Source organism: Natrix helvetica (genome assembly GCF_964273705.1).
Source record: "Natrix helvetica genome assembly, chromosome: 2".
Taxonomy (NCBI): Eukaryota; Metazoa; Chordata; class Lepidosauria; order Squamata; family Natricidae; genus Natrix; species Natrix helvetica.
The window spans coordinates 233,220,782-233,238,257 of record NC_138552.1 but is presented as its reverse complement, the minus strand read 5'-3'; the positions used below and the strand labels follow the sequence as shown (position 1 = coordinate 233,238,257).

At 38.5% G+C, this 17,476-nt stretch overlaps 1 protein-coding gene across 1 annotated transcript in view; it reads right to left on the bottom strand.

Annotated features, from left to right (window-relative positions):
* The window catches only part of DAAM2 (dishevelled associated activator of morphogenesis 2), a 239,767-nt gene extending 229,231 nt beyond the window's left edge, over nt 1-10,536 (bottom strand). Inside the window, exon 1 of the mRNA XM_081940830.1 lies at nt 10,382-10,536. The gene's annotated coding sequence lies outside the window, so the exon portion shown is untranslated. The remainder of the gene's footprint in view (nt 1-10,381) is intronic.
* Nucleotides 10,537-17,476: the final 6,940 nt, after the last annotated feature.

Below are 17,476 nucleotides of genomic sequence, written 5' to 3'. Positions count from 1 at the left end.
GGTGGCATTTAATTGGGCCCCACGAGGAATGGAACCTAGTTACATCTCTAAACTCAGGAACCATTTCATCATACTGCCTTGCTCTCCAACTTGCAGATGCCCCCTTGGTAAACCCTTCTTCCATGGTGGAGATTGCTTCTCTGTAGGAAGGAGGAGTAAGAACCTTTTGGGGCATTGCAGATGCACCTTGTTCCGCTTCCCATCTTGCAGGCCTGGCTTTGGTAATCCCTTCTTCCATGTTGGTGATTGCTATTCTGTAGGAAGGTGGGGTAAGAACCACTTGGGGCCTTGCAGGCGCACATTTTCCCGCCATCCACAATGCAGGCCTCTATTTGGTAATCCCTTCTTCCATGGAGATTTCTTCTCTGTAGGAAGGTCTGGTAAGAACCTTTTTGGGCCTTGCAGGGGAGACTGGAACCGGTGGGGAGGTCAATCCCTCGGTTGGCCACTGCCCAGGTTTCTGCCATGGTGCCATCTGCTGAGGGAGGGCAGGTGCCCACTGACATCCCTCCCATCCATGACCTGGGGTTAAGACCCATCCCGGGGTTGCCTGCTTCACAGGTTGCAGCTCAACCAATGATGGCTGGCTAAGGGGTTTTAGGTGCCAAGGACCCTCCTGCTGGCTTGGAGGAGTTATGGGCCAAGTAGGTGCCCTTTGCTGGCTTGGATGAGTTATGGGCCAAGTAGGTGCCCTCTGCTGGCTTGGAGCATTTCCCCATGCTGATGGCAAAGGAGTTGGTAAGTAGCATCTCTTTCATCCAAGTCCTGGGAGGAAAGCCCAATTTACTGCCCAATTTGCTTCATTTACTGGTTGCAGCCCCATTTGTGGTGGCTTGCAAGTGACAGATGCTGGAAAAATTCCTTCTTCCTGCCTCCTTTGAAATTCCCATTTTGAAAGGGAATCCTTCTCCCAGCTAGTTGCAGGGTGACAAGCCATTTCATTTATTGCCGTCTGGAAGGAGCCCAAACCTCTGTTCTAGGGTTTTTTTTTCCCCAAGCCTTGTTTCCAAGCTGGGGGGAAGGAGGGGGAGCATGCACTCACAATTTGCTGAAGAAATATTTCTGCGACCTTCCTTCGTCTTGTCGTGTCTCCTCCTGCATTCCTCCTGATGCAATTAAACTGGAAGCAGCATTCCATTGCCTTTGAAGTTCCGCACTCAGCTTCTTATCACCAAAAGCTTATCATTTATTCTTCGCTGATATTTACGCTGTCCCGGTCAGCGTTGGGAATGCCGAGACCCCCATCACCAGCCCCCCCCCCCTGCGAGGGGGGGGGGGGTGCTAGTGAATTATTTTGAGAGAGAGAGTTGGAATAATGTTAGGGTTCTAAATACCATGCAGAAATAAATCATTGTCCAAGGCAAAACATCCTTTAAGGTCCAATTTATTCTGCAGGCAATTTAGCACGGCTATGGAAAATTCCAACTCTGGATTACATCCTGTAAGTTCACCCAGTTGAAAGTTCATGATCTCTCCCCACACCCACAAATCCATCACATGTTCCAATCATCATCTTCCACGCTGGCATGTACACCCATCTTCTTCCGGCCAGGTGTCGATATGCAGAGACAAAAGATGACCTTGGCTTCTACAAAAGAATGTCAACAATCCATTCTACAATCCTACTCCTTTCTATTCCCCCCTCCCAACTACTACACTATTGAAACAGCATAGAAAATTATAAGAAAGTGTGGCAGGCCAAAGATCCTAAAAAGAACATAACTACAGGCCTGACAGTCTTATTCTATGTTATCAATAGAATATGTTGGGGGACAGGGAGGAATATCGAAAAGGCTCAGGTCACAAAAATAAAAGTATCTGAAATAACAGTAATTGTTGATATTCTAGAAAGTGACAAAGGAAAACAAATGAACACATGGTTGATAACAAGAGAAGAATGTTAATTGTGTGGCAAGGTAAGAATCCTTGAAAGTTAGCTTTGATTGATTCCTAAAAATGACTTAGGCAGATCCCTGTAATTTCTTTGGAAGGAAGTGCTTCCTAGTATGGAAGTATTTCGTAAATCTTTGTGAAGGTCAGTATACATTGGAGACGTTTATTTAACACTCATATATTTCCAAATGCAAAAAAATTCTCCAACTGTCTGCTTATTCAAGATTTCTCCTTTTAGAGGAAATCTGTTGTAGTCACAATCACCCTACGAGAACTTTGCAGGAGTAGAATATTTCAGGCAGAGGGAAGTTTCTGTCCACAAAGGCCTTCTAAAATATAACCTCTTCCCACATCTGCAAAGGAGAAAGCCTCAATACTGTAGTTAACACAGTTAAGAGCTTTTTTTTTTCTCTTACAAGACTTTAAAGCGTCATCACTGGTATCAATTAATTCTGTTCTCTCTGTCCTTCCCTAAATTATTAAAAGCTGTGGAACAGATAAGATTTAGTTTTATTCAGTTCTAGTTATTGGTTTTTGGTATTGCTATCCTTATTGTAAAACAAAATATATGTCAATTATTAGTATATTTATCTTGAATTTATTGATACTGTGACTTTCAAATAGCTTCTTACATTTTGTCTAAACCTGAACAGACTAGATTTCACTCTCCACCCCCTCGACCTCCGCCCACTCCTGTGTATGTGTGCATGTATAGACCAATATTTTCTGGCCCAGCCTTTTTGGTTGCGGGGGCGGGCATGTAGTAGGGTCTTCTTAAATTCTTTTTGAGAAAATAAGTATAGAGCATGTGTTTTGAAGGATAGATATTTCTCTTCCTCTGAATCTTCTTTCCATCTCTTCCATTACGGGCAACCTGCAAGGATGGTAAATTTCCTAACAAGAGTTTTGAGCTGAGCAGCAATGATAGCTGTAGCAAAACACTAGAGTCAAATAGCACCTTGAAAACTATCACATTTATTACGGTGTAAACTTTCATGGAACTATAATTTTTCCATCAAATGAATGCAACATGTAACAGGTATGGCTTATTCATATGGAGCATTTATCTAAGGATTCTTTTAAACAAAGGTTTATTGAAGCTATATTAGCTTCATATAATCCTAAACCACAAACCTGATTCACAACAAAGGTTTACAAATTGCATTAATACAAAACCAAATCCCACTTTGTGTGAAGTGTACTATGTAACGCAACCCAGATAAATGCATTTAGGGAGGTGGAATACCATGTTTCGCTGAAAATAAGACAGGGTCTTATTTTCTTTTGATCCCTGAAATAAGCACTTGGCCTTATTTTTGGGGAGGTCTTTTTATTTTTGAGGTGTGGGAGGCAGCGAGCGTTGTCACCTCATGGTTCCTGCTGTGTTGCAATATTTTTGGGAAGGGCTTATTTTCGGGGGAAGGCTTATTTTTTGCACATGTGCTCAAAAGCCTGCTTGGGCTTATTATCCAGGGAGGTCTTATTTTCAGGGAAACATGGTAGTAAATCAGTACACGTATAGTACGTTGATCAGAAAGTCCACTTGCCTTTTGAAAAAGCACCTTTGGGACAACCATGACCTGGATGACTGAAAATCTCCATAGACAGTCAGTACACTCATAATATCAAACTACACCTAAATTCAAGGTTGGATTATCATACACAATGGTCACCTAAAGAATAGATTACTGTAGGGCATTCTTCAGGCAATCCTTGAAGGTGGCCCAGAAATTGCAGCTAATCCAGCATTTTATAACATAAGTGGCAAAAGGCACTTCTCAAGTATGCCACATCAACCCCATGTTGCAACAGTTCAACTGGGTGCTCTTCATTTCCCAAACCAAATCCAAAATACACCCTTTGGTTATTAGAATGGCTACGCCTGTACAGTGACCAGTCAGGCCTTGAACAATGCTTTTCAACAGGTCCCATCATGTATATTGACAATGCATGCTGCTTTTCCTTTTGTCGGGTCTCTGTTATGGAGCAAACTGCAATTGGATTTCAGTCTTATTTCCTCCTTGTTACAGTTTATGAATGGGCAGAAAATTATTTTTGTGAAGACTCTGAAGAGAGTTCAGGTGTTAGGGGGTGGGTGTTTGTAATGTTGATATTAGTGTAGCTATCCACAGTCATTTGGGAGGGGCAGCTTAAACATGAAAATAAAATAACTAGAAAAATGAAATTGAAAAGAAAAGAAATGTAAAAAGTAAAAAAAAAACCAATTACCTATTGGTTATAGCTTGTACAATAGTAGTAATTTAAATCAGATGACATTGCATCAATGAACTGATCCACCAACATATTGTTTATCACATTCACATAAATTCATGTATTATATTGAACCTTAATGTGATTTAATTTGTTTTGAAGTGCAATGTTTCATTCAGCCATTTATATTTTGCATATCATGTGCAACTATGGTTTATAGTTTAATATTTTGTCTGAGCCTAGCATAATGAGAAACAATCCATAAACCCCATATAAAATGTTAGCCTTTCAAGGCTCTTCAGTATTTATATTTTAAAAAGTACTTATAATGAAGAAAAAATGCAATGAATTCATATTCATTAAGATTCTAGAAAAAGATGGACATCTACCAGGAATGTCAAAGGTGTTTATATTAAGGAAGAGAGTTGGGAAAATGAAAAATTGGGAAGAAGTAGTGATTTTAGACATACAAGGAAAATATAAGAAAAATCTACAAAGTATTCCTACTGATTAAAGACTTTGGGAACATTTTGTTCTAATCTTATTAAGTCATCTCTCCACATTATTAAAATTTGAGTTAATAATATGGAGAGATGACCTAATGAGATCAGAACAAAATGTTCCCAAATTCTCTATTTTTTTATCAGCAGGAATACTTTATAGATTTTTCTTATAGTAACTAAGAAGTTATAGTAATAAAATAATTGAGAAATACATTTCCTACTCATCTCATCTTATTCTTTGTTCTAGAATATGTCTCAACAGCCAGAACATGTAACTGCCCTAAAATGACTTTCTGTACTTCTGGAATTTTCTGGATGCTCCTGGAGGAATTCTATTAATCATGGTCAATAGCTCACAGAATTGTGACTTTTGGAAGTTGTCTATATGAGACTAAATAAATCCAATGGGATTTCACTCACTACTTACATACTAAGTGGGGTAATTAGAAAGACTCTACTATGCTTCTACATTTACATTATGGATCTATTCCTATTGGGGGGGGAAATCATTAACCCCAAATTGCAAGAGTTATAGATTGATATTCCGTAAATAATTCAACTAAATTGGTGTGTAGATATAGTCCTACCAAGCACAAATTTAGTCATAGCTAATTAAATGATTACACTGGTTCTACAGCATCTAGCGAAATAAAAGGGTGTTATTTGAAAACTCCAAGAGTAATCTAATGTTTAAGAAAAAGTTGCCCTGCAAACAAATCAGCCCTGTGCTCTCAGTAAAGATTACCCAAATATTCTTCCCATTTAACACATCATCTTTGAAATATGTCTTCATGTTTGTGTCAAAGGAAACTCCTGATCCAAGAAGAGACAATTAAATTATTCCACATACTTAGTCTAAGCAACTCAATGTCAACAATTTCATTTTTTTGACTCAAATTATTTTTATTGCACTGGTCCAAAAATATTCCAAACACAGTATATATCATCTTTTCTTTGCAAATTAGAAAAATGATAGATTCAAAACCCAAATTTGCAAAATTTCATAACCACTAGAGGTATATAGTTTGGGGAAGGTGCCTTAGAATGTGTGGGAACATGAATCTGTCCTGCAGCTCATTAAAGCAGCTACAATTGTTTCCAAGATTGCATGACTGTAGCAAACATCTCCCTAAAGTAGCAATGTGATTCTAAATCTAGATGCAACTGGGTAGTAAGTCACAGAAAGGTTCTGTATTCACATTTCCACATTCCACAGCATTTTTCCCAATCAAGTTCAAAGCTTTGCACAACTCCAATGATTACTCTCAACTATCATGTACCGGTATTTGTAGTGGTTACCTTAAGATTTCCCTGCTGTTTCCATTCATAAACTAGGTAGTGTTGATTTCAGTTCTTCCTTAATCTACAAAAGAGTATTCAGAAAGTAACTATGTGTTTTATTATTTCCCATTATTACATTATGTTGCTTTTCCTTTGGGAGCACAACAATTCCATGGTGTAAATAGGGCCAGTCATTATTTCTCAGCATAAAATCATCCAGCAAGATGGACAGAGACTTGAACATCAGTCTCAGTTCAATATTTTATACAGTACAGTATAATTGATAACATGCTACAATTGCAATGAAAACTATCTGGGAAAAATAGGTTCTGGGCCCAATGGCTCTTTGTACCACATGTTTTCCACATTGCATCACATTTCTGCATCTAATATATCCAATAGTTGTTGTGTAGCTTGTCAGCAGATGTTCCACAGTTTGTGGTCTTAAGCTATATTAAATCATAATGCATCTAACGCATCATGTGTTTTCTGTTGAGGTGAAGCAAATCCATTTGAATGGGTTTCAACCACAAACAGTAGAGAAGTAGCTTATATCATTCTCCATTTAGTACCATTGTACTGGATTTTTGAATATATTGTTATGACTTTAAGACACTGTTCAAAAGGTTACAAGAGAATGTGTTTATTCCTACAAATCATGAGCTGCAATGTTGGATTCCTTATGCTTTAAAACTGGAGTTGATGCCCCCTGAGGAAACCAATGCCCCTTATGTCTAACAAATGGATGGCTAATGGTCATGAGGTGTTTTTTTTTTCAGAATTGCCTGAATGGAACTGGGAAATGATTTTCTTTTCCAAAAGCCAAGGGACAAGAGTTAGAGAAGGTTGTTGACCTTATTTTCTCTGGAAAAATACCCTTATTGAGTTTTCTTAGAAATATGATGGAAACAAGAGATCTCTGAATTGTATTAACACATCATCTTATGCGTAATCTGAATATGCATGTAAATATTACAGAAATATAAGTCTCTAGTAAATTCCTTCCACAGTTACTGAAGATATTGAGACCTTTGAAATATTTTAGGCAAGTGGGATGCATGCCTGAATCACTAAGGCTGAATTCACATTTATAGCCAGTCATCATATGGCTTGTTTCTGGTGGCACATGCTATATGAACTCAGTCTCTATGATTTATTGCTTATACTACAGTTAAAAAAAAAACTATAGCTACGCATCATGTATAAACCAAAAGGCCATCATATACTGAAAAACTCTAGTATCTTTTTGCCTCAAAGCTCCATTTTGCCAATTGGGGCCTGTTTTTCATTTTATAATGAGTCAAATGACCTTCACAAAGCAGCAGCCCAAAAAATCTTTTAGTGCGCTGCATCAATTCCTTTTAATGCATTCATCTTAAAAAATGATCAGTAGTTGTGTCTGAGAGCAATATTGCAAGATGAGAATCTAACAAAATTGTTAGAGAATAAATAAATATTCTGCCAAAAAAAAACCTTGGCTATTATAAAGCAGAATACATATAAATTGATATTGGATGGGTAAGATCAGGTGTTAACACAACGCTAAGGGAAATAAAAGTCTTTGAAAAAATATATCCCTATGTCTCTGCTTTTATCTATTATATCTGCTACCCAGTATGATATCAGGTACAATCTAGCATTCACTGAAATTTTTTCTGCTCAACAACCACACCAGTGATATAATGATAATACTATGTAGTTATCTTGGTGGTACTGAGATGAGACCAAAAATAGAATAAATATCAGCTAGCTCTGCAAGTTTTTTTTAATTATGTAAAATACACTTGACAGCAAACAATACTATGGGCCAATTTGGAACGATTTTTCTTTGAGGTCCTGCCAGCCTGACTCAATTTGTCCATTATAAGCAGTTCTTCTAGGAAAAATTGCCGTATACTTACTGGAAATAAACTCCACTCAGAAATCAGTACTGAACAATTGTTGTGTTATTTGTCTGCAAATCCAGATATTGGGTGTTAGGTAAAATTTTCAGACTGCAGCATAAAAAGTTACTCACAAGGACACAAACAGTCATATTTCCTTTTAAAGAAGAGCTGGGGGCATATTAGCCTTGGAACACATCTGCTAAAACATTAGCCCATCATGCTAGTCAACAAAAGCAGCATTCCAAGCATCATCTAACATCAGTATAGAAAAGAATTCCAGCAGCCATTTCTTTTGCAACAAAGTGGTTCTCTTGATAAAGCATTGTCCCACTCTCCCCTATTCAGCAGCACATACTCCACAACAAATAATAAATAAAAGCTGAAGCCATTTTGAAAGTGTTTCTTTGAAATTTGCTGGCCTGTGAAGAAAGAGGGCACAGAAAGAGCGCTGGTGAGGGAATGTTCTAAAGTCTCACTTCAACCAACATTTATGTCATGCAGTATTCAGTAGGGCATTGGGACACTTGGAAGCATGTCACTTTGCGATTGTCAAACCATGTATGTATGTATGTATGTATGTATGTATGTATGTATGTATGTATGTATATATTATACATATATACTATTCTCTTGAGCAGCCACAAGTGCTGGTTGCCCGTGAATATTTCTAATAGTCTTTAGTGATGATGCAACACACCCATACCATTTTCTTCTCACAACAGAGTGAACAGCCCCTTGCTACCTTCTGGAAATTGTTTTATTTCCTGAGTTTTTTAAATTGTCTCTCATCCAAGTACTAACTAGTAGATATAATCCTGCTCAGTTTTTCTAAAACCAGTCAAGATTGGTACCTACCACAAGAGTCCCCCTTAAAATTCTCTATATGGGAGCTATCACTGCATATGAAGACAGCAAATATTTTTGCTTCAGGATGGGGATACATAAACAATTCCATTCCTTTGTTCCTATTTCTTTACTCCTTCCCAGTTCAGTCACTTTTGGCCAACCTACTTCCTAGAGCCTTAGGGTTACACTCCTGTAATCTCCCTGACAGCACAAAACCTACGACTAGGGATTTCAAAAACTATAATCTTAGTATACCTGGAGGGCTGAGTATTGAGCAATCTTTTTAATATATATATATGCACTAATGGTTTTTAACAAAAGCAGACAGTGGAGCAACTAAGATATACAGATGAGATGAGAGGGAGGAGGGACAAGGAGGGAGTCGAAGATCAGTAGCTTTCCATGTTAAAAAAAAAAAAGCAAAGGATGTATCCATTAGAGATGCCTAATCTAGAGACCTACTCTTCAGCACAATTATCATATTATCCCTATATGTGGTTCTGCTTTTACACAATGAAGCTCAAGTCAGAACGTAATGATCAAACATTTTTTTCTTTTCCCCTCTAGGAATGAAATCAGACTACACTGCTTGCCCTGTTATTTCACTTTTTTATTTCATTGGTCACATGAAAGACACTAATTTAATGGAAAGGGCTATGAATGAATTAAGTGGCCATGTGGTATGAGGAAGCTGTGGCAAACAGTAGGTTTCTATTTTCCTTCTTAACCCATCTTAATGGCACTGTTCTGTTGTGCAATCAAGGCATCTCTCTCAAGCCATCTGGATTCTTAATCTTTGACCAACAATTCATTTTGGTTGACCTAATGATAAGGTCTCTTGCCTACTATAACCCACTCCATAAAAGATAGATTCAGTTCCTGTGATTTTCCATTTCAGTCATGGTTTAAAGCCAATATGAAAATTCAATAAGATGAAAGTAATGCCTTGGTGATAGCCTACACTTTCTTTTCCTTCCTTCAACTCTAGTAACAGAAAGTGTTACTTCATTAGCTTGAAGTTGCAAATCCTGACTCTCTTAGTTAGGAAGTCTAAGTATCTACCTGTCAGAGAACCAGTAAGGTAACTCTCCCCACCTTTGTCCACCCACCCACCCACTGAAGTCTGATGCAGTGCAACAAGACATTTTCAAATACAGCTAAACTACCAAGGAAACTGCCTTTGACTTCATGAGGTATTTGAAAGCCCTCCCCCCCCCTCTCTCTCACACACACACACACACATACACACACACGTTAGCCTTTAGAAATACTTAGGCTCCAACTATGTTGCCGCTGGCACACAACTGAGGATGGCTGCAAGCTCGAATTAAATGGTTAGGGACTTAGGAATGGACCGAATGCAAACAAGCCTGCTCTAAGTTTTTCCCTATATCGTAGGGTCCTCGACTAGTCAAAGAGGAACTGTCACCTCTGTTCTCCACCTTTACCCAATGACTGCATTCCCGCAACTCATCCTGGGTACTGAACCATCTTCATCAAAATATGAAGCTGAGCCGAGCCTTAGATATGTGATGCTGGAACATACAAGACCTTTACCTGTCCCCGCAAAGCGTGTTGTGGAACCAGGCCGTTGGCTTTCCTCCCTCTCCTTTATACCCACCTCCCCCCACCTACCTAAAAGTAACCCCATAGTCGCCTTGCTTCTGCGGACAGCACTTCACAGAAATGCAACCTCCCTCTCCAAATTTTAAGTCTGTGTTCATGGTCTTGCAGTGATTTAGAGAGGGAAAGCTCACTTACTCTCTGCCTTTCTTCCTCTGCAGCCGGGACCCCGACTAAGCCAGTTTCTGCTCAGGCCACGCTCCTGGGTCCTTGGCGCTCCACCGCTTCCTCTGCAATCTGGAATCCATGCGGAGTCCGACCGCTCGCTCTGCTTCCCTCCCCTGCCGCCTTCGGAGAGGAATGCCGCAGCTTTCCCTTTCCAAGCAAACTCCCTCGGCCGGAGTTTGTGACGTCAAGAGGCTTCTATAAGCGTGTTTATTTATGGATCAAATGGACTGAATCACTTTCCTCCCAAGAGCTTTGCTTGCTCCGCATGGAGAGGCAGGTGGAAAGCCTTCCCAGTCTCCGAAGCTGGGCGTGGGACCGGAGCAGACCTGAGCAAACGGGATCCCCCCAGACTTCAAGGGAAAAAATGTTGCTGGTCTTTGGTCCCTCGCAAAGACTTCTCGCGGGTTCGAGGTGGTGCCCAGGAGCGTTAAGAGCGTCCTTCACCTGCAGTGGGTGTCACCTGCAGCAAACTACTCCTAGTGATTTTGGCGAAAGAGAGCATGTGCAGCACAAGGCAACACCAGGCGATGCTGGAATGTCCCAGCGGAGCTCAGGCATCTGAAGACGTAAATATTAAATAACCGGATGCTTTTAATGGAAATTGGTCCGCTGGGTATTCACATCCATCCAGGAATTCAATATCCACTTGACTATTTACGTTCTGGGTATCCACGGTTTGCCTTCTGGAAAGTCTGATTCTCATCCGGTTTTATTACTATTGTAAAATTGATTCCTATAATCATTTCTCCAAGCATTATCCAATCTCGTTTCAGCATCAAATAGTACCATAAGGAATTTTGCTGACTCCCACCATCCCTGTCCCGTTTCTATTGCAACTCCTTGCTTATTTGTGTTGATCTGATTTGTGGGAGTGGTTTGTTAAAAGTAGGCTGATTGGTCTTCACTAGCTGAACTCTCATCAAATCAAACCTTTATTGTCAATGCACAACATGTGTGCAATGAAATTAAATCCTTCTTCAGTAGGTCATCAACCAACAGGGAGAGATATAAACTTATCACAGCAATACTGCAGAATGGGATACGGGCACCAGTCTTAAAATGAACTTTGACTTCTCTGGTGTGTCTTGGCTGCTTTCCTTATACCCTATTTGAGTTTCTTCTTATAAATTAAAAAAGGATCTTATTGAATTTCTACTTGTAGCAGCCAAATTATTGCTAAAACAAGGAAAACATACTCTGTATATATTATCTCATAGATAGCTGGCATGATAAATTCTGGTCTATATCATTGCTTGAGAATGTTTCTGATAAAAGCCATTTGATAACGCAAAGTAGCACATCATTCTTCTACAAGGATAGGATTTTATTATTTATAAAAGATAAACATCCTGGTAATAGTCTGTACTAAAAATTATGGCCAAATTAAATTGCACCAGAATCATGTAAATTTTAAGTTTAATATTTTGATAATAAAATGATATCAAACTTTGAAAGGAGGCAAACCATCCCATTTCTGAATTCCTTCTTCACTAGCATTAGAAGTTACACTATATTGCCAAAAGTATTCGCTCACTCATCCAAATACTCAGAATCAGGTGTTCCAATCACTTCCATGGCCATAGGTGTATAAAATCAAGTACCTAGGCATGCAGACTGTTTTTACAAACATTTGTGAAAGAATGGATCGCTCTCAGGAGTTCAGAGAATTCCAGCATGGAACTGTGATAGGATACCACCTGTGCAACAAATCCAGTCGTGAAATTTCCTCGCTCCTAAATATTCCAGAATCAACTGTCAGTTGTATTATAAGAACGTGGAAGTGTTTGGGAACGACAGCAACTCAGCCACGAAGTGGTAGGCCACATCAGTGTGTGACCTCACAAATGCGCTTCTGGAAGAATGGTCAAAAATTCCCATAAACACACTTCTAAACCTTGTGGACAGCCTTTCCAGAAGAGTTGAAGCTGTTATAGCTAAAAAGGGTGGATCGACGTCATATTGAACCCTATGGATTAGGAATGGGATGTCACTTACAGTAAAGGCAGGTGAGGGAATACTTTTGGCAATATAGTATATTTCACCTCCACCAAATGCATTGACAGAACATAGCAGCTTTATTCCTCTGTAATGGAAAATTGTGTTTTGCTGCCTCTGATTTCTTCTCTCGCTGTGTCAAACCAGTTTACTAAACTTTCCTCTGATTGCTCAACATAAACCAGTTTACATACCATAATGGTTGGGCTTCTTTACGTTCAGCAACATTAAGCAAACACGTTAGTGTGCTGTGTGAATCCAGATTCACAGCCTGCTGCTATTGTTTCAGAGGAGGAGCTGCTGTGACAATAGGGCAGGTTAGAGCAATCATGTCCAGTGATAGCTAGAATATGGTACAACTTCACTAGATATCTCTGAACTCACCCTATGAAATACTGCACCAAGCCAGCATTTCTTCAAGTGAGGAGGGGTACAATTCCCAAGGGAGAAGACAATAGATGGAGGGTTCCTGAAGTGCTTTCTACAGAAGTTATTACCTGCAACCTTATTAGTTTGATGCAAACATATGTCAAATGCAAGGCAATCTGAGGGATCCAAAGCCCTGTACGAAGCCTCCTTTCACAGGAGGAAATAATCCTGTATCAACAAAAAGATTTATATGCAAATTTTGCCATTTCCTCTGCAGAAGGAATTTTGACAAAAGGGAAGGGAGAAAATGCTCCAAGGAAGCATCATTATCGTCAGCCATTCATTTGTGTCTAACCCTCAGCCATTCTATGGATCAGCACTCTCCATGCCCTTCTGTCTCGCACCACCTCCCTTCTGATCCACCATGATCATCCCAGTGTCATCTTTTGTAGTGTCCAGCCAGCGGTTACTAGGGTGGCCCCTTCTCCTTTTTCCACTGATCACTGCCAGCATGGTTGACTTTTTGAGTAAGTCAGTTCTCATGACATGACCAAAGTAGGACAGCCTCTGTTTGGTGATCTTGGTTTCAAGTGATATTTTTGACGATGTTGTCTAGGAGTTCTTTGCTTGTTATTTTTGCAGTCCATGGGATGCGTAATAGTTACCTCCAGCACCACAGTTCAAAGACGTCCACCCTTCACCTATCCACCCAAAGATGCAGAAAGGAAAAATCACAACAGTAGCAAGAGGAATCTACAATGATCAATATTAAAAAAAAAGAAAATGAAAAAATGTTATCTCAATCTGGCTATGCTAGAAGATAAGGCTAAAGGAAACTTACAACCTATCAAGTTGCAACATGTTAGAACTTTAAGAGAAGCTGATTAAGGTAAGGACTCTCTCTCTGAAATTTCTACAAAACTTACCAAGTTAAGATTCTATGAGTGTTTTTAGTGGTGTCTTCTGGGACAAATCCAAAAAGTAAAAAAAAAAATGGTTTCACTGGAGAATCAAAGCTCTACCTCTTTGTGCGTAACATCAATATATCTACAAAAATATGGCAGTCATTACTGCCTTTTTGTCTTTTTTTGATCCTCCTGCAAATATTCTTGCTTTGACATGGAATATTTAATTATTAAAAGAGGTATATTGATTTCTCACCCCACTCTAACCCTAATTAAACAATTAATGGTTTATTTATGGGGCACATTATTTTAGTGGGTGACAGTATAAGATTATATTGGGCTGCAGACTAGATGCAGGCAGGCAAGAGGCAGCTGAGCCCACAGAAGGAATGTGGTCATGACAAACATCTTAGAAGGGACATTCACTACTTTCTTGGACTGTAAAGACAGCAGGTGGTGGTAGGAAAATAATGTACCTTCAGACTTACAAACTCTGTATATATTATCTCATAGATAGCTGGCATGATAAATTCTGGTCTATATCATTACTTGAGAATGTTTCTGATAAAAGCCATTTGATAATGCAAAGTAGCACATCATTCTTCTACAAGGATAGGATTTTATTATTTATAAAAGATAAGCATCCTGGTAACAGTCTGTACTAAAAATTATGGCCAAATTAAATTGCACCAGAATCATGTAAATTTTAAGTTTAATATTTTGATAATAAAAATGATATCAAACTTTGAAAGGAGGTAAACCGTCCCATTTCTGAATTCCTTCTTCACTAGCATTAGAAGTTACACTATATTGCCAAAAGTATTTGCTCACCCATCCAAATAATCAGAATCAGGTGTTCCAATCACTTCCATGGCCACAGGTGTATAAAATCAAATACCTAGGCATGCAGACTGTTTTTACACACATTTGTGAAAGAATGGGTCGCTCTCAGGAGCTCAGTGAGTTCCAGAGTGGAATTCATGGCAAACATCTTAGAAGGGACATTCACTACTTTCTTGGACTGTAAAGACAGCAGGTGGTGGTAGGAAAATAATGTACTTTCAGACTTACAAAATTACAATTATTATACAATAATTATAACTACAATTATTAATGTATCTTTATAATAAAGTATAACTAGTACTTCTAGATGTGTGCTTCTTGTCTGGATTACCTCACCAGGCTGACCTTAATTCTACAAGTCTAAAAGTCTAGCTATCTCTTCACTTTCTCTCCCTTTGTTTAGGGAAGATCTCTTCTGAGATATCTGCAATGCCCACATTTCTTCTGGTGGGTTCAGCTAGCTGTTGTCTGACTTGTGTAGTCTGTAGCTCTTCTACCTGTCTCCCAAGGTCATTTTCACTTACCATCACATAGTCACACAACACTTGAGGAATCCTATAATAATCTTATTTTAACTTTGGCTTAGTTTACTGTTGGTATCCAGCTACTGAAGTTGATAAATCAATTTTCTGTCCGTCAGTTCCATTTATTTAAAACTCAAGTATTTACAGGACTGTCTTCACAGTATATCTCTACATATTTTGCTTTTCAAAAGGGATCTTTCTTCCACTCTACAAAATGAATGGTATACAAAATAGTGCCTCTTGGTGGTACCATTCAGACAGTGGCTGTCTATGCCCCTTACATGCCTAATTTATTTCTTCTCTTTTATTCCACAAGCAAAACCTGTACTTACATTTTCACAAAGAAACTGAAATAGTATGTATAACTTATATGCTATAATTTTTGGGCTTTTGTAATTAATGTTGAATGAAATATTTATAATGTTTACAGTAATTGTTACCCATCTTGTGCATTTCTACTAGCAGAAAATTAGAATACAAATATTTAATAAAATAAATTTGCAAAATCCTGCTATAATATATATTATTATATTCAAAGGTTGGCTTGCCTTTTAAAAACTCTTCACTCCTAACATAATAAGTCTCTGATTATTAATAAATCAAAATCAAAGATCATGGTTTTCATAAAATAAGCCATTAAAAGTCATCAAACAATTCACATAAAATCACGGTCATAAATGGCTATTAAATATTGAATTAATAGAGCAAGTAATACTTTTCCTTATTTGGAACAGCTTCTCTGAGACTGGATTTTGGCTTTCTCAATATCAAAAGAACTCACTCACATATGCATTTTATTGCTGAAATTAATAAATACCTTTTATCTAGGTTTCTTAGCTACAATTATTAAGGTATGCAAAGTTAAGCTTATCCTTATGCTCTTATATGGAACAGCTAAAGTTTGGAGCTTAAAACACATACCATTACTGAAGCAAATGCAGTAAAAGCATCTGAGAAGTATTTGAGGTGTGGCTAAAAGAATCTCAGCTGCTGCAATTATAGACAAATTGAGAATTTATATTACTTAGTCTAAAATCAGGGTATAAAGTTATTGGTGCAAAATCAATGCTATACAAACTGACAGCTCTCCATATTGGGCCTGATAAAATATACTAAAATCCCAACTACAGACCTCTTGGATTGTACAATTCAAAAACGATATCAACAGGTTGTGGTCTCCCTGTTTCCTGCCCATCTGTCTCTGTAAAGCAATTTTTTAAAAAAGTGCACAAATAATTTTGGACATAGAAAGTCAGAGATATAGCTACCTTCAATAAGGTTGAAATGGATGAGCCATTTGTCATCACCCAAATTGTAAAATATTTAAAATACAAACATATTCAAGGTTCTTAGGGGGGCGGTATTTACTTCAGTGAGTTTTGAGCAGCGGGACACAATGGTTAAAAATGGAAAGTTTTAACCAAATTCCTTATGACAAACCTATTAGTATTGTGAAGCTTTAGAGACTGATAAAAGTTACAGCAAATACATTATTTGAATGTCAACGATATAAGAAAGAGAGATCTTGGATCATCCATTAGAATAGATGAATGACTCATGAGATTCTTACATTAAAACAAAATATTTCACATGTGATTAGCATCGAAATAGTACATAGAACACAGCCCTTTATCTGATCAAAACATTACAATTGAGAATTGCATATATAGATCAATTGGGGTAAATTGTAAGGGGGAGAATATGATTTTCACTTTGTTTTAGTTCTGCCTTTTACTCTATTTTGTAACAGATAGTCTTTTTTATTTTCATTCTGATTAGCCTAATGGCTAATCAATAAATTATTCTTATTAGGATTAATTTCTCTCTATAGAACTTGTTTTGGCTCTGCTAATTTGGCAAGACTGGGAGCAAAGAGGACAGAATTATTATTAAAACAGGTATGCTCCACATCAAAAGTCAACAAATAAGTAGTGAAATTTACTATGGTAAAAGTGAGAAAAAAGTGAGGATTTAAACCCAGGAAAATTTAAACCCAGGAGATTTTAACCCATAGTAGATTATGGTTACTATATATCAGTGATGGCAAATCTTTTTGTTGTTGGGTGCCAAAAATGCAAGGGCATGCGCGTGATATGTGCCAGCACCCATAATGCAAAGCCCGCCCCCACACGCGCATGCATGCATAAACACACCCACACTCCCATGTGTGCCACACAGCTCACCTCCATATATATCCGGTAGGCCAGGTGAGGATGTTTTCGCCCTCCCCAGGCTCCAGAAAAGCCTCTGGAGCCGGTGTGTGTGTCTGAAAAACAGGCCAAAAGGGACAACCGGAAGTTCATTTCCATTCTGTTGGCCTGTTTTTCACCCTCCCCAGGCTCCGTAGGCTTTCCTGAAGCCTGGGGAGGGCGAAAATGGCATCTCCTGATCCTCCAAAAGGCCAAAATTCAGCTGCCTGGCACAAACAG